A 22,722-nucleotide genomic window follows, 5' to 3' on the forward strand; every position below is an offset into this window, starting at 1 on the left:
GACACAAGTGAAAACTCCACATCCAATCTCACACAAATGGTCCAAACCCAAGTACACTGTAAAGCTGGATGAGAAGATGGAGAGATATCTCAGCTGTTAAGAGTGCTTGCTGCTCTTCCAGAGGACCAGGGTTCAGTTCCCAGCACGCACATCAGGCAATTCACAGCCCCCTATAGCTCCAGGTCAGTGTCCTCTTCTGGTGCTTGCATGTTTGTGCATTCACACACACATACAGACACACACACACATTCACTCACATTAATTAATTAGTTAATCAACTATAATAATCTGCTTTTAAAACTGTGTAAAATGATCTTTGAGCTGTGTCTATAGTGTATGTATAAAAAACAAATGAACACTGTGTTGAAACTTTGGACTGTATTCTCCAGGCATCTCATTCTGTGTGTACAAATGGTCCCAAAACAGGGGAGGGAATCTGAAACACTGGGCTCTGAACGTTTTGGACAAGGGATAGTCAACCTAGACTGGGAGAAGTCTTCTACATTATAGATAAGCACTCACCAAAGTTACAAAAGCAAATAATTGCATTCTTTGTATATTTGCTGTTTTTAAAATATAAAATAAAAAACAGAACCTCTCTAAATTATTTATTTGGATGGATGGATGGATGGATGGATGGATGGATGGATGGAGATAGGGTCTCCTGTATCCCCAGGCTAACCTCAAATTCACTAACCCCTTCAAGGGCAAGCTCCTAGAGCAGTAATTTCTTGCCAATAGGCCCTACCCCCTAAAAATTCACCACCTCCCAGTAGCATTACCATCTTGGGACCAAGCCTTCAATGTGTAGGCCATTTAAGATCCAAACTACGGCACTTTCTCTGATGCATCCTTGATGCACTCCCCATCCATGCACAGTCAGGTGAGCCAAGGTGCCTTCACTTTTCTGGTCTGCGTTATTGAGGTTTCAGTTTCCCCTGCTTGTATGATCTCTCCAGAGTTAGAACAGAGGCTGGCTGCTCAGTTGACACTGTACCTGTCCAGCATGCAAGAAGTGCCACATAGCCTGCCCAGCATGCAAGAAGTGCCACATAACCTGTCCAACACGCAAGAAGTTCCACGTAAACTGAGCATCATGTCACACACTTATAATCTTAACATTTGAGAGCTGGAAGCAGGAGAATCAGAAGTCTGAGCTCATTCTCATCTATACAGCAATTTCAAGGCTAGTTTGAGATACATAAAATCCTACCCACACCACCCCCAAAATCTTACAAGCACTAAAAGAAAGTCAATGCAAAGCAAGGACTCATATTCCCACCAGAAGTGTGCCTTCTCTTACATTTATTCTACCATTACCATACCAAAAAGATCCGTGGGACTTTTGGAGCGGCACCTCAGGAACCACCCATGCTCTCCAGCACATAAATCCCCATGGGTGATGACCTAGTGCCACTGAGATCTCAGTCAAGAGTGCAGGAGTGCAGATGTGAAAGCAACAACCCCTCTCTCTCTCATATTTATTAAGATATAGCTTATTTACAAAAAAATAAGAGTGTGAAAATGATACTTATAGATAGGCCTTAGGAAGATAAATAATAGATAAAATGATATAGGAGATAGATGGGTTTTATATATACATATATATATATATTTCAAATATACATACAAATTTCATAGATGATAGATGGTAGAGATAAATTAGATAGATAGATAGATACATAGATAGATAGATGATAGATAGATAGATAGATAGATAGATAGATAGATAGATAGAGTGATTGATTGATTGATTGATTTTCCATTGTGACATGGGTAAATGAAGCTCATTGATAGATACCCATCACCTCACATTCTCACAATAATCTGAGAATACGCAGCTGTATCCCCTCAATGATGAGTAGATAGCATGTTACTATTGACTCTCTCTCATCACCATACTGCTCAATACACCCCCTGAACTACATCTTCCTATCTAACTTTTTATTTGCTTGAGACAGGGTCTCACTATGTAACCCAGGCTAGCTCTGAGCTTGCAATCCTCCTACCTCAGAACTCCAAACTGCTGAAATTGCAGCCATGTGCAGCCAAGCCCACCTCCTAATTCCTCTCTGCTCCTTCCCAGAGCTCCCCTTCCATGTGCTCACCCTCCTCTCAGCTCCCTGCAGCCACCATTCTACTTTGTGCATCTATAAGTTCAGTGTTTTCAGAGTCTATAAGCAGAATCTTTAGTGTAGCTTTGGATATATTTGTGGTACCCTAGAAAGACAAACAGAGGTACCCTGTAAATAGCACCATCAAAAAATCTGTGTGCTGTATCCCACATCACATGTCCTGACTGTCCTTAACTCGGGAATGTCCCCCTGTGGATCAGGTTCTTATGCTGGCAGCTAAAGAAGCCAGAGACAGCTGGGGAGTTATTTTCTCCTTTAGTCACAGGATGATGGAGTTAATCTGGACGGGGAAATGTGGCGGAGAGGGGGAGGGACAAATGCTTTCTGCTCTGACCAGAAATGGGCAAGGTGGCTGCCTCCGGGCTCTTCCTTTTCTGTAGATGAAAAGCGTGCATAGCAAGGGTCCTGTCCCTCGCAGCTGGTGGGAAACAGCTGGATCCAGTCACCAGCCCCCGGGGTGTTAGACAGAGTCAGGTTTTTAATCAGCCTTATCGTTGCTTTTAGGGATCATTACAAAATAGTTCATTGAGATTGCCTTGTTTCTAAAAGCTGGGAAATCCATAGAAAGTAGAGCATTGTTTTCCAGGTCTGAGGTCAGGCCAGGAGAATGGTTTGAAGTTAATCCCTCTGGTTCATGACTGTTGAACTAAGTCAGACAGAAACTTGGAAAGCTAGAAGTGTTCTTAGTAGCGATGTCTGCTAGTGTCCTGATTAGGAAAATACCTGGCTGGAAGGAGGGATAGCCTGGGAATTTTCCACTCTAAGATGGCCATCTTAGAACTTTCATAAAGTTATAGGTTGTTTTATAATCGTGCGTATTAAATTATATACCTATACATAAGTATATCTATCTGCACTCAATACATGTTACAAGAAAATACATCAATATAATATTTGTTTCATAGCCCAACCCTGACATATTTGTTTAAAGTAGTTGGGGAACAACTGTAATTTCTTCTACCAGACTTGTCCAACCTCAGCCCACGGGGCCACATGCCACGAATGTGGTCTAACACAGAACTGTAAAACTTAAGACCTTATAAGCCATTTTGCAGTTTTGCCATGAACTACTACTGGAGCATGCGAAGAGGCCAGTTCTGCAGAAGCGAAGCTGCAGGATCTCCACGACACAGGACAACAACAGGACATCCAAGAGGAGTCTCGGTGAGGATCCTGTATTGATAGCGTGGCAGAAACCAGAGGCCTCGAACCAGTCCAACGACTGATTGCAATGAACACTTGCAAGCAAAGCTGTTTAGGCAAAGGGTCTACTGTATGACACACTACGGCATCCATGGCAAGAGTTTTTTAAAATCTTTATTTTTTATTGTTATGTTTTGTTTGTTTTCTTTTGGGGGGAGTTGCAAGGGCAGAAGGCAGATATGGAGGGACGATGAGATGAGTGGCATTGGGGGGCATGATGTGATATTCACAAAAAAATTAAAAAAGAAGAAAAGAAGGAAGGAAGAGGGATTGGGCTGTGAATCTCAAGGCCTGTTCCCCAGAGACCCATTTCTTTTTTTCTTTCTTTCTTTTATTTATTTATTTATTTATTTATGGTTTTTCAAGACAGGGTTTCTCTGTGTAGTTTTGGAGTCTGTCCTGGATCTCGCTCCCTATACCAGGCTGGCCTCGAACTCACAGAGATCTGTAGTGGGTAGCCATTCCAGCTTTGATCTGAAAGTTCCAACCCCCACTGAAACTTCAGTAACTGTCATGCCTACAAGGCAGGGCCAAGGGAGGACCCTGAAGACCTGAGATCCAGATGTGCCAGCTCTCTTGGTTCCTGGACCCTGGACACTGGAGGTAGACAGAGCAGAGTTCTCCAGAGAACACTGCCAGACTGCGCCACATCTTTCCCAGACCCTGTAAACTATCCATTCACTTGTAAGTTACCCCACAAAAAAAAAAAAAAAAAAAAAAAAACCTCCCTTTTAACTATGTGGAGTGGCCATAATAATTTCACCAATAGAGATCCGTCTGGCTCTGCCTCCCGAGTGCTGGGATTAAAGGCGTGCACCACCACCACCCAGCCGAGATGCATTTCTTCCAGCTAGATAAACATCCCAAAGGCTCCACAACCTCTCCCAAACAGTGTCACCAGATGGAGACCATGTGTTCAAGCTCACAAACACGGAGGGGGCATTTCACACTCAAACCACAACAAATACACAGACATTTTGATGTTTGATTAGTTTTTTGTTTGTTTGTTTGTTTTTTGTTTTTTGTTTTTTTTCTTTTTCTTTTTTGTTTTTTTTTTGAGACAGGGTTTCTCTGTGTAGCTTTGCGCCTTTCCTGGAACTCACTTTTTAGACCAGGCTGGCCTCGAACTCGCAGAGATCCGCCTGGCTCTGCCTCCCGAGTGCTGGGATTAAAGGCGTGCGCCACCACTGCCCAGCCTGGTGTTTGATTAGGATGCTAAATGGATGTGATCTATATTCTCACGACTCCCAGTGGATGTGATCTATATTGTCACTACTCTTATTGCATTCAAATGGAAAATAAATACACTGGCCTTTTTGCTAAGGACCTCATGTCTAACCATCCGACCTTAGCCACTTTCACTCTCTTAAGTCTATTTACACTGCGGAGACAGGACTGAGTAGCAAATGTGTGGCTTTTCTATACTTGGTCTACATTTCATTGGCTTACAGTCCTTTTGTATTCTATTGCATAATACCTCTAAGTTTTAAAATATGGGGTTTTGGATGAAATTTTTCTTTTCTTTTTAAAAGTTTTTATTTTAGTGTATATGTGTGTGGTGTGTATGTGTTTGAATGTGGGCATGATCCTGCCATGGTGTGCGTGTAGAGGTCAGAGGACAACTTTCAGGAGTTGGTTCTCTCCTAACACTGTCGGTTCCAAGAATCAAACACAAGCCATCAAGTTTGTGCAGCAAGAATTCTTACCCACTGAACTATTTCATGGGCCATGAATAATTATCTTTTCAAAAGTGAGTCCATGTTCTATTCCTGTGCAGAGACGCCATGACCACAGAAACTCTTATAAAAGAAAGCATTTAATTGGGGCTAGCTTACAGATTCCATTATCATCATGGCAGGAAGCATGGTGGCATACAGGCAGACATGGTGTTGGAGAGATAGCTGAAAGTTCTACATCTGGATAGGCAGGCAGCAGGGAGAGAGAGAGAAAGAGAGAGAGAGAGAGAGAGAGAGAGAGAGAGAGAGAGAGAGAGAGAGAGAGAGAGAGAGTGTCTGGGCCTGGCTCGAGCTTCTGAAACCTTAAAGCCCACCCCCAGTGACACACTTCCTCCAATAAGCCACACCTACTCCAACAAGGCCACACCTCCTAATGGTGCCACTCCCTGGTGACCAAGCATTCAAATCTATGAGCCTATGGGAACCATTCTTACTCAAACCACCACAAAAAGGTGTCACCATACACATATTTTGCAGCAATTGGATTTATAGTGAATAACCAATAGCTTATTTCTTGTATGGGTATAGAAAGAAACCAAACCAAACCAAACAAACAAAACTTGTTCATTCCTCTAAGTCCTAACTTTAAATCTGAATTTGTTTCATGAAACAACTCCTGAAAACACTTACTGAGGATTGAGTGCCATGCACTGTCTGTTCCAGTATGCCGAGGCAGGTGTCCCCAGTTTGAGGGCAAAAGGACAATGAGTGGATGGAGAATATTCATGAACTCATCCCAAGGGGGCAAAAAACATTATGTGGCCCAACATTATCCTTTATTTCCCCTTGAGTAATGGCATAAAATAAACCTGAGATTTGGATTCCAGCTTTTAAATATCAACTTTAAATATCAGTGGGAACTTCAAAGGGGAAAACATTTTAAAATTGAGAGTCATTTCTTCTTAATTGAATGAATAGACTATATATTTCAAAGGCATCTGAAAAAAAAAAGAGATAGCCATGAACTAAATAGTTTATGTATAACTTCAGTGAGTCACTGGAATCCTAAAAACATCTATTGGTTTGTAAAGATCTGCTGCCAAGTGTATATGACAAATATATAAATCTAGAACATGGAATTTCTGGAGTTCACAATCTGTTTAAAAAAAAAAAAAACCTCTTTGCAAGCTGGAAGTGGTGGCTCAGACCTTAAATCTCAGCACCCAGGAGGCTAAGGAAGGAGAATTGGGAGTTCAAGGCTAGCCTGTCCTACATAGAGAATTTAAAAAAGAAGGTACATGAATGGATAGAATGATGGGTGGATAGACAGAGCAAGAAGAGGATGGCTAGAGGAATACAGTGGAATAGGAGGGATATTTTTCTAACTGTCCACAGCATAGAGGCACAGTAGGGTAAGTATGGGTGGCAATTGCTTGACTACTCCAAAATAGCTATTAAAGAGAATGTTGAATGTTTCCAACGTTAAAAAACTGGTGTATGTTTTTATGCCAATACTATGCAACTTTTATTTCTATAGCTCTGTAGTAGAGCTTGAAGTCAGAGATGATGATACCTCCGGAAGTTCTTTTATTGTACAGGATTGTTTTAGCTATCCTGGGTTTTTTGTTATCCATATGAAGTTGAGTATTGTTCTTTCAAGGTCTATAAAGAATTGTGTGGTGGTATTGTGTTCCCCGAAATATTGTGCACTCTAATAAACTTATCTAGGGTCAGAGAACAGAACAGCCACAATATTAAACATAGAGGTTAGGCGGTGGTAGCACACGCCTTTAATCCTAGCATTCCAAGGGCAGAAATCCATCCGGATCTCTGTGAGTTTAAAGCCACACTGGCAACAGTCAGGCGTGGTGACTCACGCCTTTAATCACAGAAAGTGATGGCAGAAAGCAGAAAGGTATATAAGGCGTGAGGACCAGGAACTAGAGCTTCTAATGCATTTTGGTTTTAACAGCAGTTCAGCTGAGATCCATTTGGATGAGAACTCAGAGCCTTCCAGTCTGAGGAAACAGGATCAGCTGAGGAATTGGCAAGGTGAGGAAACTGTGGCTTGTTCTGCTTCTCTGATCTTCCAGCGTTGACCCCAGTACCTGGCTCCAGGTTTGTTTTTATTAATAGGAACTTTTAAGATTCCTGCTACAGAATTGTGTTGGAATTCTGATGGGGATTGCATTGAATCTGTAGATTGCTTTTGGTAAGATGGTCATTTTTACCATGTTAATCCTACCAATTCATGAGCATGGGAGATCTTTCCATCTTCTGATATTTTCTTCAGTTTCTTTCTTTGAAGATTTGAAGTTCTTGTCATACAAGCCTTTCACTTGCTTGGTTGGAGTTACGCCACAGTACTTTATATTGCTTGAGACTATTGTAAAGGGTACTGTTTCTCTGATTTCTTTCTTAGCCTATTTATCATTAGTATATAGGAGGGCTGCTGAGTTTTTTTTGAGTTAATCTTGTATCCAGGCACTTGACTAAAGGTGTTTATGAGCTATAGGAGTTCCCTGGTAGAGTTTTTGGGGTCACTTAGATATACTATGATATCATCTATGAATAATGATACTTTGACTTCTTCCTTTCCAATTTGTATCCCCTTGATTTCCTTTAGCTGTCTTATTGGTCTAGCTAGAACTTCAAGTACTATGTTAAAAAGATATGGAGAGAGTGGACAACCTTGTCTTGTTCCTGATTTTAGTGGAATTGCTTTGAGTTTCTTTCCATTTAATTTGATGTTGGCAATTGGGTTAAAGATCCAGATGTAAATTCACATACCTATAAACATCTAATTTTCGAAAAAGAAGCCAAAATTATGCAATGGAAAAAAGAAAGCATCTTCAACAAATGTTGCTGGGCTAACTGGATGTAGAAGAATGCAAATTGACCCATATCTATCACCCTGCACAAAACTCAAGTCTAAGTGGATCAAAGACCTTAATATAAATCCAGAGACACTGAACCTGATAGAAGAGAAAGATGGTAATAATCTCAAATGCAATAGCACAGGAGACAACTTCCTGAACAGAACACCAATAGCACAGGCACTAATTTGACAATTAATAAATGGGACTTCATGAAACTGAAAGCTTCTGTAAGGCAAAGAATACTATCAATAGGACAAAATGGCAGTCTACAGAATGGGAAAAGTTCTTCACCAACCTCCCATCCAACAGAGGACTGATTTCCAAAATATATAAAGAATTCAAGAAACTAGATATCAACAAACCAAAGAATCCAATTAAAAAATGGGGTACAGATCTAAACAGAGAATTCTCAACATAATTCTCAGATGACTGAGAAACACTAAAGGAGATGTTCAGCATCCTTAGCCATCAAGGAAATGCAAATCAAAATGGCTCTAAGATTCCATCTTACCACCTTTCAGAATGGCTAAGATTAAAAGCACAAGTGAGAGCTCATAATGGAGAGGAGAACACTCCTGCATTGCTGGTGGGAATGCAAAGTTTACGACCACTTTGGAAGTCAGTGTGGTGGCTTCTCGGAAAACTGGTAATCAGTCTACCACAAGACCCAGCTATACCACTCTTGGGCATATACCTAAAGGATGCTCAATCATACCATAAGGACATTTGCTGAACTATGTTCATAGTAGCATTATTCATAATAGCTAGAACCTGGAAACAGCCTAGATGCCCCTCAACCGAGGAATGGATAAAGAAAATGTGGTACATTTACACAATGGAGTACTACTTAGCTGTTAAAAACAAGGACACCAGGAAACTTGAAGGCAAATGAATGAAACTAGAAAAAATCATCCTGAGTGAGTTAACCCAAATCCAGAAAGACAAACATGGTATGGGTTCACTCATAAGTGGATATTAGCTCTAAAATAAAGGATAACTATGATATAATCCACAAACCTAGAGAGACTAGGTAACAAGTACGGTTCATGGTGGGAAACCCAGATTTCCCTGGGAAGGGAAAGTAGAAGAGATTTCATGAGTGGACTGAGGGCAGGTGGGGATGAGAACATGAGCAATCAGGTTATGTGGATGGGGTGCAGAGTGGGGGAGTACTGAAAGAGACTCCTGAAAAGGGGAGGGGAATTTCAGGATCAGGTAAAAACCTGGTGCAAAGGAATCTCCCAAGAATCTACAAGGATGGCTGCAGCTAAGATTCCTAGCAATAGCAGATACATAGCCTGAACTGGCCATCTCCTGTTACCAGATTGGTGCCTATCCCAATAGTCATCAGAGAGGCATCAACCAGAAACTGATGGAAATAGATACAGACCCACAGCCAAATGCTGTGGGATGGTCTGTATGTCAAATTGCTCTGATTGGTCAATAAATAAAACACTGATTGGCCAGTGGCCAGGCAGGAAGTAGGTGGGACAAGGAGAGAGGAGAGTTCTGGGAAGCAGAAGGCTGAGGCAGAGAAACTGCCAGCCGCCACCATGACAAGCCGCATGTGAAGACACCGGTAAGCCACAAGCCACGTGGCAAGGTATAGATTTATGGAAATGGATTAATTTAAGCTATAAGAACAGTTAGCAAGAAGCCTGCCATGGCCATACAGTTTGTAAGCAATGTAAGTCTCTGTGTTTACTTGGTTGGGTCTGAGCGGCTGTGGGACTGGCGGGTGACAAAGATTTGTCCTGACTGTGGGCAAGGCAGGAAAACTCTAGCAACAGCCAAACATTAGGCAGAGTTCAGGTAATCCTGTAGAAGAGGGGGAGAGAGAAGTACAAGAGCCAGAGGGGTCAAGGACACCCCAAAAATCTCACAGAATCAACTAATCCGAGCTCATGGGGCCTACTGAGACTGAACTGACCACCAGGGAGCCTGCATGGGACTGACCCAGGCATTCTGTATATATGTTACAGTTGTGTAGCTTGATCCTTTTATAGTGGAAATATATATATATATATATATATATATATATATATATCCTTTTATAGTGGGAACTGGTGCTTTCTCCTACTCTTTTACTGACTTTTGGGACCCTACTTCCTATACTGGGTCACCTTGCCCAGCCTTAATACATGGGGAAATGCTTAGACTTACTGCAACTTGATATGCCATGTTTTGTTGATACTCATGGGAGACCTGTCCCTTCCTGAACAGAAATGGAGGGAGAGTGGATTTAGGGGTAAGAACACAAAAGAGGTGGGTGGGGGGAGAGATTGGGAGAAGAGGAGGGAGGGGAAACTGTGGCCAGGACACAAAATAAATAAATTTAATTTTTAAAAATGATGTATGCCTGTGATGACAAACATACCAATCATCCTGATATGACTGACCATTACATACTATGTATAACCTGAAATGCCACATTTTATTCCCTAAATGTATATAATAACCATGTGCAGGTTAAAAACTTCCTTTCTTTTATTTTTTTGAGATAAGGTCTTACTTTGGACTCCTTCTTGGCTTGTAACTTGTGATAATCCCCCTGTCTCTACATCCTGAATGCTGGAATTATAAGCATGCACCACCATGCCTGCTTTCTTGAAAGTATTCTTTGAAACCTAGCCAGAGGTCCCAAGTTCAGAATCCCTGTTCACAAGATAAATGAAATGTGTCATTTTTAGCATCTGTAGCCTGAAGAAGTCTACTTTTGGTGCCTTCTGTTTATAGTTATCCATCCTTCTTCTGCACCCTTAGCTTCCCAGACTCCAACCATTTGTGAGTGGATATAACCATCAAAGTGGTATAATCATCAAAGGGGGATGATTTTCTGTGACACCTGATCATTTCATATGACAGATCTAGTAACTGAGTTATCTGGAACCAGTGGAAAAAGGGGACGATTTTCTGTGACACTCGATCATTTCATATGACTGATCTAGTAACTGAGTTATCTGGAGACAGTGGAAAAGGGGGACGATTTTCTGTGACACCCGATCATTTCATATGACAGATCTAGTAACTGAGTTATATGGAGCCAGTGGCTGTGTCTACAGAAGGTGATGAAGGACACAGGGTGATAGATGTGATGTGGAAGTAACATGACTTGAGCAAGCTCTGTTGTATGTCACAGCTGCTCCCTTGAGCATGGCTTCCCAGTATCACTGGACATCACCTTGTGGGCCATAGCTGCTAGTTGGGAGACTGACATGAGAGGATTACTTCAGGCCAGGAGATTAAGGACAACCTGGACATCTTTGAAAGACCCCAACACACACACACACACACACACACACACACACACACACACACACACACTTACAGGACAAAAGTCTGGACTATTTTAACTTTGTCTAGGAGTCTTTCACTTCTTGGCATGAGTTCCCAAGACTCCTCTTTCATTGGGCAGGAGAAAAATCAGAATGCAAGAGTTGAGCTACCGACTTTCCCTCCTTGAGAAGGAAAGAATTCACCACAGTCAGAGCTGTTAACTTCTGCTGAGGGATCCTGGATTTTGCATGGATAAGGCAAGACTTAGTACCTTCTGCCTGTCCATAGTTCATGAGCTCCAGAAGACTCCCCCCCCACCCTCACTACCATTCTCCCTGTCTTTCTGATCCTCATGTATAGAGTTGCCCCCTCTGCATCCTTGGGTTCTACTTCTGTCTTATTTATTGTTCTATTGCTATGAAGAGACACCATGACCTATGAGCCCGATAAGGTTGAAGCACTGGGCCATACCTTAAGCAAACAAAGAGCTGTGACATGCACAGAGAGCACTCTGGCTAGAGGAGACCTGATCCATGAGCTCCAAACCAAATGGTGTATCATGTAACCCAGGGCCAACCAAGAAATGCCATAGCAGCTAGGAGCAAAGCCTGCCAAAAAGCCACATATACAAACCTCAGCCCTTTGTTTAATAAATAAGAGAATGCTTGCAAACTCCCGAAGTCTGTGTCATTGACTCTGCATCTACTCACCCCCTGCCCCTTGGTATCAGAGACAGTGATACTCCAGCTGTAGAGCTAGCAACACAAGGCAACTGATAAAGGAAGGCATTTAATTGGAGACTTGTGTGGTGGTATTGTGTTCCCCAAAATATTGTGTACCTTAATAAACTTACCTGGGGTCAGAGAACAGACAAGCCACTAGTTAGTCAGTGATAGCACACGCCTTTAATCCTAGCATTCCAGAGATAGAAATCCCTCTGGATCTCTGTGAGTTCAAGGCCACATTGGAAATAGCCAAGCATGGTGACACACACCTTTAATCCCAGAAAGCCAGCCTTTAATCCCAGGGAGTGGTGGTAGAAAGTAGAAAGATATATAAGGTGTGAGGACCAGAAACTAGAGGCATTTGGCTGGTTAAGCATGTGGCTGGTTAAGCTTCAGGCTTTGGAGCAGCAGTTGAGCTGAGAGCGATTGGGATGAGGACACGGAAGCTTCCAGTCTGAGGAAACAGGACCAGCTGAGGAACTGGCAAGGTGAGATGGCTGTGGCTTGTTCTGTCTCTCTGACCTTCCAGTATTCACCCCAATAACCGGCCTCGGGTTTGATTTTATTAAGAACTTTTAAGATTCCTAAAACAGACTTGCTTACAGCTTCAGAGGGTGAGTCCATGACCATCATGGCAGGGAACATGGTGGCAGGCAAACAGGCATGGTGCTACAGCAGTAGCTGAGAGCTTACATCCTGATTACAGGGAGCAAGCAGGGAGAGAGGAGAGAGAAGAGAGAGAGAGACAGAGACAGAGAGAGACAGGGAGAGTGAGCACACAAGACTCCGTTTCTCATGGGCTTTTGAAATCTTAAAGCCCACCCCTACTGGCACACTTTCTCCAAAAAAGCCACACCTCCTAATCCTTCCCAAACAGTTCCACCAACTGGAAGACCAAGAATTCAAATATGTAAGCCTTCAGGGGACATTCCCATTCAAACCACCACTTTATCTTTGTATGAAAACTATACTTTTGTGCATCCAAATTACAGTTTAAATACATCTGTACTGAGTAGGAGCAGATGTTTCTCCCCTCCATCATTATTCTCTAAACAACACAATATAGTAACGTTTACAGCTTCAGTTACTGTATGAAGTATTTCAAGTAATCCAGAGATTACTAAAGTACACAAGAAGGGTAATTAACATGCAAATATTATGAGATTTTTATATACTCAAGGATCTGAGTATTGCCCTGAGTCTTAGAGCCAATCTCCCATGGATGCTACACTAGCTCAGTAAAAAGGAGATATGACAATTTTATTTCTAGATTGATTGTGTGTATGTGGAGGCCAGAGGACAAACTCAGATGTCATTCACTCCTCGAGAGACATCGTACAGTTTATAGTCTCTCACTGCCTTGAATCTTAACAGGTAGGCAAGGCTGGCTGGCCAGCAAGCCCCAAGGATCTGCCTGTCTCTGCCTCAGCAGCCCTGGGGTTACAAGCAGAACTCACCACACCTAACTAACTCTCTTACATGGATTTGGAGGCAGGCAAGCAAAGCATTTTATCAACTGTCTCTCCAGCCCTAACTCTTGGTAACACAGACACAAAACTAGTCATAGCTGATGAGGTATCTAATTCTGTAGTGACCATTTGTGATATGGTAAATTGGTAGCTTTCATTCTTTCTTATTTCTATAAAATGTACTGATCAGAAGAAATTCCAGCCAGAATCCTGGGTCTAAATCTCAGGCAACATTATTCCATGATCTTGAGCAAATAACTAAACCATTATATGAGGAGTTCTTCACTTATAAATGTAAGATAATAACAATATCCAAGTCATGAGGCTGCAGAGTTAATGAATATATAAAATACTTAGAATGGGTGATAGTCTAGGCACATGGTAATGAGTCAATATATTTTTATCAATTGCAGTTCCCTCTTGGTATCCCAGGGTCCTTGCACACACCCTCACCCTTGATATTCAATTCCTTACTACAAAATGGTGCAGTATTTGCTCATAATTTAGACTGTCTTATAGTATGCTTTGATTGCTTCTAGTACCCAGTCAATGAAAATATCACAGAAATAGTTGCCATATAATATTACTTAGAGATTAATAACAGGAATAAAAATTGTGCATGTTCCCTACACCTTTTGTATCCAGAGATTGTAAATCTGAGCCTGTTTGGATCCTTGGATGTGGAAGCTGTGCAGAGGGAAGGCCAATGGCATTGGTATCCAGCTTGCTTACAGTGCTGCATTCTGGGTACCTGAGATGTGAGCAGCACAGTATAACCTCAACTATTTGTAGAATAAATGTTCTCGAGTCGTCTGCTGGTATAAATGCCTACTGGTAATTTTCCACTGGGAATTTGTTAAAATAAAACACAAAGTCCTACAGTACACTGGCAGTGGACTCTTTTGGTCTTTTGACTCCAGAAAAGGAGTGTTATTGGAGCAACATCGTCATCTTCTTGGCTTCCTTGGGAACCAGGCAAAGCCTTGGGGAAGAGCTGTGTTCACTGTGTGTTTTCTTTTTGCCTGGGAGAGATCCTACCAGTGGAGCAAAAGAGATTGCAAGCAGATACCATGGGCCAGTGATCCAGTCATAGAACTTAGCATCCACGAGGGTAGAACAGAATTCATAGAGTGATCTGGTCACCTAGAATAGATTCATTTGGGGGAACACTCTGGAATGAAGGGGCCCTCTCTGTCTCCATGGTGCATCATGACTGCTGCTTAGGTGAGAGTATTTAAAAAGACTCACTTGTTCCCATTTAACACACAGTTACAAGGGGAGAATTTTTCACCAAGCGAGTTCAACAGTGGTTAGCATCTTACAAATTCATCAGACACATAGGTGCTTTGGAACCTGTCAGAGTTGAATGCACTCACCTTCTGAAAAGCATACATGGACCTACTACCAGATGCCAGAGCATTAAAATATGAGAAATGATAAAGTAGGGGAGTCCAGAGTGCTCAGGCCCTCTGGGATAGGATCAGCGCTCTTACAAAGAGATTGGAGAGGAGGTAGTTTGATAGAAAAGGTTGCTTGCTGCCAACCCTGTCACCCTGAGCTCCATTCCTGGGATGCACATAATGGAAAAAGAAAACCAACTCCTGCAAGCTGTCTTCTGAACTCCACATGTGTGCTGTGGCACGTGCTTGCCTATATATATATATATATATATATATATATATATATATATATATATATATATATATATATCATTTAAATATATATGTTTATTAATATATAATTAATATATTAATATATTAATATAATAACATTTATAAAAAGAGGCTGTGGGAGCACTCATCCTTTTCGCTCCCCGACCCTGAGCAGGCACACCATTTATCCCTTTTTTGTCCTTCTGCTTTCTGCCATGTGAGCCAGAGTGCCAGCATGGAAGCAGAACATAAGCGATCAGCAGACATCAGTCTGCTGGGTCTTCCACTACCCCACCTCCAGAGCCATGAGAAATAAATTTCTATTATTCATGAACTATCTAGTGGGATATGTATTCAAGTCACCCAGTCTCGGGAGCTCAGTTACAGCAACAAACAGACTAAGGCAAAGTCTCATGAGATTCTGGAAATCACAGCGCACGCCTGTGCATGTGTGTGCATATATATTTGTTGTGGAGATCAGAAGACAACCATGGGTTTTGTCCCTCTTTATTTTGAGACAGGGGGCCTCTCACTGGTCTGAAGTTCTACAAATAGACTAGTCTGAGTGGCCGGCAAGCCCTGGGGATCTCCATGTCTCTGCCTCCGCAGCCCTGGGATTACAAGTGTGTACTATCACATCCAGCATTGTATTCAGAGTCTGGAGATCATGCTCAGGTCTTCAAGCTTGCAGGGCAAGCATTTTACCACCTGAGACACCTCCCTTGCCCCGGGCTGAGTTTGGAGGTACTGGAACCATCTACTATGTTGAGATTCACAGACAAGAGTTCATGACAAACTTAGGTCGTACGTAAAGAACAGAGATTCCATTCCATGTTTGGGGTTCTTCCTTTTCCCTATGACTCTTGGATCAGCACAGAGTGCATGAAACAGAAAAGAAATATGAACAGAGAAGAAATGTGGAGATAGAGGAGTATTGAAGCTGTCAAAATTTGCACGCTCAGCTCATTTGCTCAGGACGAAGGCAGGTTTGGGGTGGAGTCTCAAGGTGGGTCAACAAGACTTAGGAAACTCAGCCCTTTCTCCTTTCTTCCAGCTCCACCACTTAAACAGATTCTGCCCAAGAACATTATCAATGAAGAGGGCTCAGTGGTGCTTCTGTAGACGCAGCCTTGGTCCCAGAAAACATCATCTCTGAGTCCTTGGACTCTTCAGAGCTGATTGGAAAATGTACACCATCCTTTTAGAGAGTTATGAAGAGGAAAGGCTCCTTGGAGGTCTGTCCCTTTGAGACACACTGCACACAGGTCTTATGGTGGGCGGGCCTAAGTGCAGACCATGGCAAAGACTCCCCTGTATGCTGTCCCTCTCTGGTTGTGTGAAGCACCATGGATTGACCATCACTATCTCAACTCTGCTTTAAAGAAGTCACTAGCAGTCTCCCAGTGTCTCCTGCTTAGGGTAAAATTGAAGGCCTCCATCAGCCGAGCCTGTGCTCCTTCCACATCTCCAACCCTCAAATCGAGCTCCCTTTATGGCCTGATCTACCTTCTCCTTCTCTCCTCTGCAATCCTCTCCCCAACCCCTCTCATGCCCTGAGACAGAATCTTGCACCATCAGCCTAGGGTGGCCTCTAACTCACTATGTAGTCCAGGCTGGTTTGAACTTGTTGCCACCGTCCTGTCTCAACCGCCTAAGCTCTGGGACCATTCTCTCTTCAGTTCTTGCTCCACCTAAAAAGCCAGCTTTCACTTATGCTAGAAAGTACTCCTGGCCCTCTGGACCCACATCAGCCTCCTCTCATCTATGTGTCCAGGAGCTCTGTGCATGCTTAGGGCATTTCTCATCATCTTCCTCGCTCTGTGGTTACATCCACATTCTCCCATCCTTCTGTTATTTTATAAATTCAATGACAGAATTTGTGCCTTACTCCGTCTTGTACTCCATGGTACATCATATTCTAACAGAAAATCTGCCATCAGGCCTCTGCATCCATGGGGCTTACGTTTGTGGATTCAACCAACTGTGGCTTGAAACTATTAGGGGTGGAGTTGAACATGCTGAACATGTTTCCATCATTCTTGTCTTTGCTGCCCCGCCACAGACAGCACATTATAATGACTATTTACACATGTACATAGCATTTATACTGTATTGGGTATTGTAAGTCACCTGCACATGATCAGTATGCAAATGCTGTGCCATTTTACACAGGAGTCTTACACATCTGCAGATGTTGTTATCTGTGGCAGGTCCTAGGACCAATTTCCCAGACACAGAAGGATGACTGGATTAAGTGAAAAGAAGCATTCTGTTGGTAATTGAAGAAGTTGGTGCTTTGAAATTGTACTTACAGGTATGGTGAATGCCTGTAATCTCAGCATTTAGTAGGTGGAAGCAGGAGGATTGCCATGAGTTTAGGGGCTGAGAGTTCTATATATAACAAGATCTTGTCTCACAAAGCCAGTATATTTGTGTGTGTTCATTCAAGTACATGTATGTAAATGAACAATAAGTACTCATGTTAGAATGGGTTATATTTTTCTGCATTCATGAGACATAAATGCTCTAAATCTATATCCCTTTCATCTATCCATTCACTCACTGTTAGTCATCACAGATTTACTGACTGCCACCCTATGGAAGGCACACACAGGATATGAACAGCTCCAGTTCTGGCTTCAGGCAGTGGTTCACATCCTTAGGTCAGTGTTTACATCACTGTTGCCCTTTATTCCAGACAAGAGAGAGTGAAGAGGTGCTTGTCCCAGAATACCATTGTTGGCCAAGAATAAAGTGTGCTAGGAACAGCTTCACAGTTGTGGGCTTTTGATAACACAGAGAGCTGGATTAAATGTGACTTTAACATCGACAGAGAACACTGACGTTGCCAGAGTCCCCTTTACCACACTGTTTGGAGAGTTTGCTTTAAGAATAGCTGTAGGGCCGGGCACTGTGGTAGTGCACACCTTTAATCCCAACACTCAAGAGGCAGAGGCAGAAGGATGTCTGTGAGTTCAAGGACAGCCTGGTTTACATAGTAAGTCCCAGGCCAGCGAAGGCTACACACTGAGACACTGTCTCAAAAATTAAACAGAAAAAGAACATAAGCTATTACATTCCTCCCCACTTCCCTTCATCTGCAGTTCCCCCCTGGCATTCATTCAATGAAGTGCTTCGTGTCCAGTATTCGAGACTGAAATAACCTCCAATGAAAATCGGAAATCAATCCTTTTTAGCTAATTATGCTAACCGGAGAGAAAAAGCTCCCAGTTTTGTAAGCATGGACCATATATATAGAAGAAGGGGCGGTGTCCACAAATAAACAGTTGCAGAAGTAGGTTGGTCCGGGTTATATTTGTTTCTAAATAATCAGATGACTTTTTAAAGTTGCTGTATATATGTTACTTTTGAACAACATTGTAAGGGAGTATCAATTGTCCCGGATCTACAATCTATCTAAAGAGATACCAAGGTCTGCACCCCTTTATCCTTTTCTTCCAGTTGGAGGACATTCGAGTTTACCTCCTTATCCCTCTCTTTGCGTGGGTCACTGTGCATCCCCCCCAACCAGGAGCCACTAGACCTCTCCAGACCTCTTTGCAAACCTGCAGGAAGAGACGAAGGCATTTCCTGCTTGCACCGGCGATCGCCTCTGCCCTCCCATCTCTCTTCTCCCACGGCCCATCTGCGCCTCCTCTCTGCTCCCTTTATTGCCACCCCCGCCCTCAGCTGGGCGCTCCCGGCCCCTCCCGCGCGCGTCTGTATTTGGAGCTGCCGGAAGCCGCGGGCGACTCTCCCCGCGAGCAGCGTGACCGGCTCGGGCTCCCGTGCAGGGGGGAGGCGGAGGCAGCGCAGGGCCTGCGGGAGGAGGGCGCGAGTGACCGAAGCCGGCTTTGCATCACCGAAGCCGGGACCTGGGTTCCGCAGCAGGTCAGGCTAGAGCGCTGGGGGAACTGGGGGAGATGGGGGAGGGAGGGGGGCTTGCCTGGGCTCTGGGCGAGCGCTCACAAGTTGCGCGCCCCGGGTAGGGTGGGAGATGGCTAGGACGCGGGGAAGAAAGGCAACGCGGGCTCAGGGATCTGAGGCCACCCAGATGCGAGGACTGGGGATGCCTGGACTTGGGATGTGGGGAACACGGTGCCCGAGCGGTCCTCATCTGGGTCAGTGCAACCCAGCGCTCCAGCTGCTTGCCTGGCGCTTAGGACCGCGAGTTCCGGGGGCTGGAGGGCCACCCATAGCCTGCCAGCGGACAGCTACCGCACCCTGGGGTGGTCTAACTCCGAGGGGTCTCCACTGCTCTGCTCTGAGTCTCCCAAGGGTTCCTGGGTGGCTTTCCTTGAAATGGATCTTGCCAATGCCACCTCTCTCCGAAGGTGCTGGAAGGAAAGAGACCTGGCTTCTCTGCAGAACCTGACTTGAGGCCATGAGTCACTTCTAAAAAATGCAAACGCAACTGAGGCTTTGAAGGGACCGCTCTGAAAATGGTCCCCTGCAGCTGCTGTCTGAGTGCCCCATAGGGGCTTGTTTGTGACATCAGCAATCTTGTCATCACCTTTAGGCTGATGGTCTGCCATGCACATGAGAATATTTATTCTCATCAGCACCACAAAGAGGCTGTGTGTTAGCAATATCGGAATCCATACGTTCTTTAAGTGAGTGTGTTTTTAGTATGTTCAGGACGTGTTATTAAGAATTAGGTCCCAAAACGCCAGGTGGAGGTAAACATTGAGCAACCAAGATAAGAGCCTTTGCCAGCTAGTTAGGCGAATTCAAAAGCCCAGAAAACTTAGGATAAAAACTTAGCTTATCAGAATTGCTTGCAGAGCACTGTTGCGTTTACTGCCTGCGTCGATTTCATTTGTTTGTTTGGCTTGTTGGTTTGTTGGTGGACTATGAAACTCCTTCCCGACCTCAGACTCTTAGCACTCCCCCTGCTTCAGCCTCTTCCGGTGCTGAGATTACAGGTACGCACCAACACCTCTAGCTTGCTTGCTTCCTGTAAGTCAGAGTCTCACTCACTCTGCACCTATGCTGGTCAGGAACTCACCACTATCCCACTCTGACCTCAAACTCACAGTCCTGCTTCAGTCTTCTGAGTGCTGGATTCCTGGTGTGCACCTCCATACCTGGCTAGATGTCTTTTAATCTCGGGAAATCACCTCAGAAGTCTTGGTGACATGGCTGGGTCCACTTCATGGAAGGTTTCAGTGGTGTTACCATCTTTGGAGTGATTTCTGTTTGCCGGGGTTTAATTAGAACACAAGCCTGCTGCGGGCAGGGAGGGCTTCTGATAGTTCTGTTAGCTCTGCATGGTTATGGGCTGAGAGCATGTAAGAGCGCACATGATTCTGCACTGAGATAACCAAAAGCTGGTGGAAATAATTATCAGTGGCTTGAAGCCAGGGCATGCTTTCTTGACAAGACTGCACTTTTTTTTTTTTTCCAAGAGAAGACGTATTTCTCCATGAGTCCTCAAATCTAAAAACCCTTAATAAAATTAGGACACAAGGATGAAAAGAAAAAGAAGCTGACTGTGAGAAATCATGACAGTTACCAACCGCTCTTGCAAGCAGGGAGTGGGTTTTTTCCACTTGTGGTTGAGATGAGACAGTGTTTGGCTTGTTGATAGGACATGGTGTGGGGTTTACTCTACTTCCTGGTTGAGGAGCTGGGAAATCAGAAGCTTTGGGACATGGTGTGGGGTTTGCTCTACTTCCTTCTGAAGAGCTGGGAAATCTGAAGGGCTGGGAAATCAGAGGCTTTGCAGCCCATGAGGTCTTGAGTAACTACTCAGCGTGGCTATTCTAAGTCGAACGTGACCAAGGAGGGGTGGGGTGGGGTGCAGAAGATATCTCAGCAGTTAAGAGCACTGGCTACTCTTCCACAGGACCTGGGTTCAGTTCCCAGCACCCATATGGCAGCTCACAACCCTCTTCTGGCTTCTACAGGCACTGGGCACACACATGGTGCACAACCATACATGTGGATAAGACACTTTCATAAACATAAAATAAATTTATAGAAAACAAAAAGTGGCCAAGGAGAATATGGAGAGGAATGGTACTCCCAAGTTTCATTGCATTGACAGACTGAAGTTTGAAGTTTAGTTAATTTTCACCAGGAACAATTTTCCCTGCATTCACACACACACACACACACACACACACACACACACACACACACACACACACACCATTCTTAGTTTAGATGGATCAAGGACACAAAGAGAAGTAGATTTTTTTTCTCCTGACAGCAAACACCTCCTTCCCATCTTGGACTAGAGCCTCTGATGACTAGATTCTCCAACGGCTTGAAGAATGCCCAGAAATTAAATACTCACAAGAACAACATTAACTTCTTTTAGACACGATGGTGTTTTTTTGCTTTGCATATCTCCTAACAAATATCTTTATTATGAGGTTTAGTTTTATTTATAATTCATTGATTATGTATTATAAATAAGAATATGCCAAGCCTATGTAAGTTATGATCATTGTATTTAAAGAAACAGTCGTGAACATATCTCCAAGTTTAGAAGTAGAACAAAAGTTGTGAAAAGAAAACTTTCAAAGTGTAAGTATATAAGAGCGTATATCTGATAAGGAATTTGGATCCATGATATATAAACAGCCTTTCTAATTTACTAATAAAAATATGTCAAATGTCAAAATATGCCAAAGAAGATGATAAATGGCCACTAAAGCCATAAAAAGATGTCCAACATCATTATCCACTGGGTAATTGCAAATCAAAGCCACAATGATATTCATGCTATACTCACTAGTGTGACTGTAATTAAAAAATCAGATAATCCCAGGTGTTGGTGGGAGTGTGGAATAATTGCAGCCCTCAAACACTGCTGATGATAATATAAATGGTGTGTTTAATTTGGAAAACCATGGTCCCTTGAGTTAAACACAGAGCTACTGTATGACCTACCAGTTCCCCTATACTAAGTCTGTATTTGAGAGAAATGCAAACATGGCCATGAAAAAGAAACATATACACAGGGTTAGCAGTATAGCTTAGTGGTAGAACATTTGTGTACCATGAGCAAGGCCTTGGGTTCAAACCCCAGTACTGCACATAAAAATACATTTTAAAAAGGAACAACAACAAAAACTATACACAGGTTCATAGATGCACCAATGGTAACAGTTAAGAGATGGAAACACACACACACACACACACACACACACACACACACACACATATATATATACACCCATCTACTGATGAATGAACAGGAAAATATGATCAATCTGTGCAATGGGATATTATTAAAGGGAGCCAGCGCTGGGGAAATGGCTTGATACTCAGCCACGAAGACCTGAGTTTGAACCCCAGCACCCACAAAGGAGCTGGCTGCAGTGGCTTGTGCCTGTAACCCCAGCACTGGGGAAGCAGATTCAGTGAGAGATCCTGTCTCCAAAAGTAAAGTGGAGAATGACTGAGGAAGACATCTGACATTGGCCTCTTGCTTCCACACACATTAGCACATGTGTGTGCACACAGAAATGGGTGCAGTACTGTATGTAACATGCTACGTGGGTGAACCTCGATAGCATCCTGCTAAGTGAATTCATGAAAGACCACATATTGTATGAATCCACTCCTAAGAAAATGTTTCTAAGAAATCTTTATCAACAAATGGGTTATTGGTTAGGATGGAGAGGTGAAAAGGGTACTACAAGATTTCTTTCTTTGTTTCTATTTTAATTTTATTTTACTAGTTTTTCAAGACAG

General features: G+C 43.2%; 1 protein-coding gene across 1 annotated transcript in view; it reads left to right on the top strand.

Annotated features, from left to right (window-relative positions):
• The first annotated feature begins 18,732 nt into the window (after positions 1-18,732).
• The window catches only part of Cap2 (cyclase associated actin cytoskeleton regulatory protein 2), a 143,757-nt gene continuing 139,767 nt past the window's right edge, over positions 18,733-22,722 (top strand). The window contains exon 1 of the mRNA XM_006972842.4: positions 18,733-18,906. The gene's annotated coding sequence lies outside the window, so the exon portion shown is untranslated. The remainder of the gene's footprint in view (positions 18,907-22,722) is intronic.

The sequence above is a fragment of the Peromyscus maniculatus genome, chromosome 5 (genome assembly GCF_049852395.1).
Source record: "Peromyscus maniculatus bairdii isolate BWxNUB_F1_BW_parent chromosome 5, HU_Pman_BW_mat_3.1, whole genome shotgun sequence".
NCBI classification, from domain to species: Eukaryota; Metazoa; Chordata; class Mammalia; order Rodentia; family Cricetidae; genus Peromyscus; species Peromyscus maniculatus.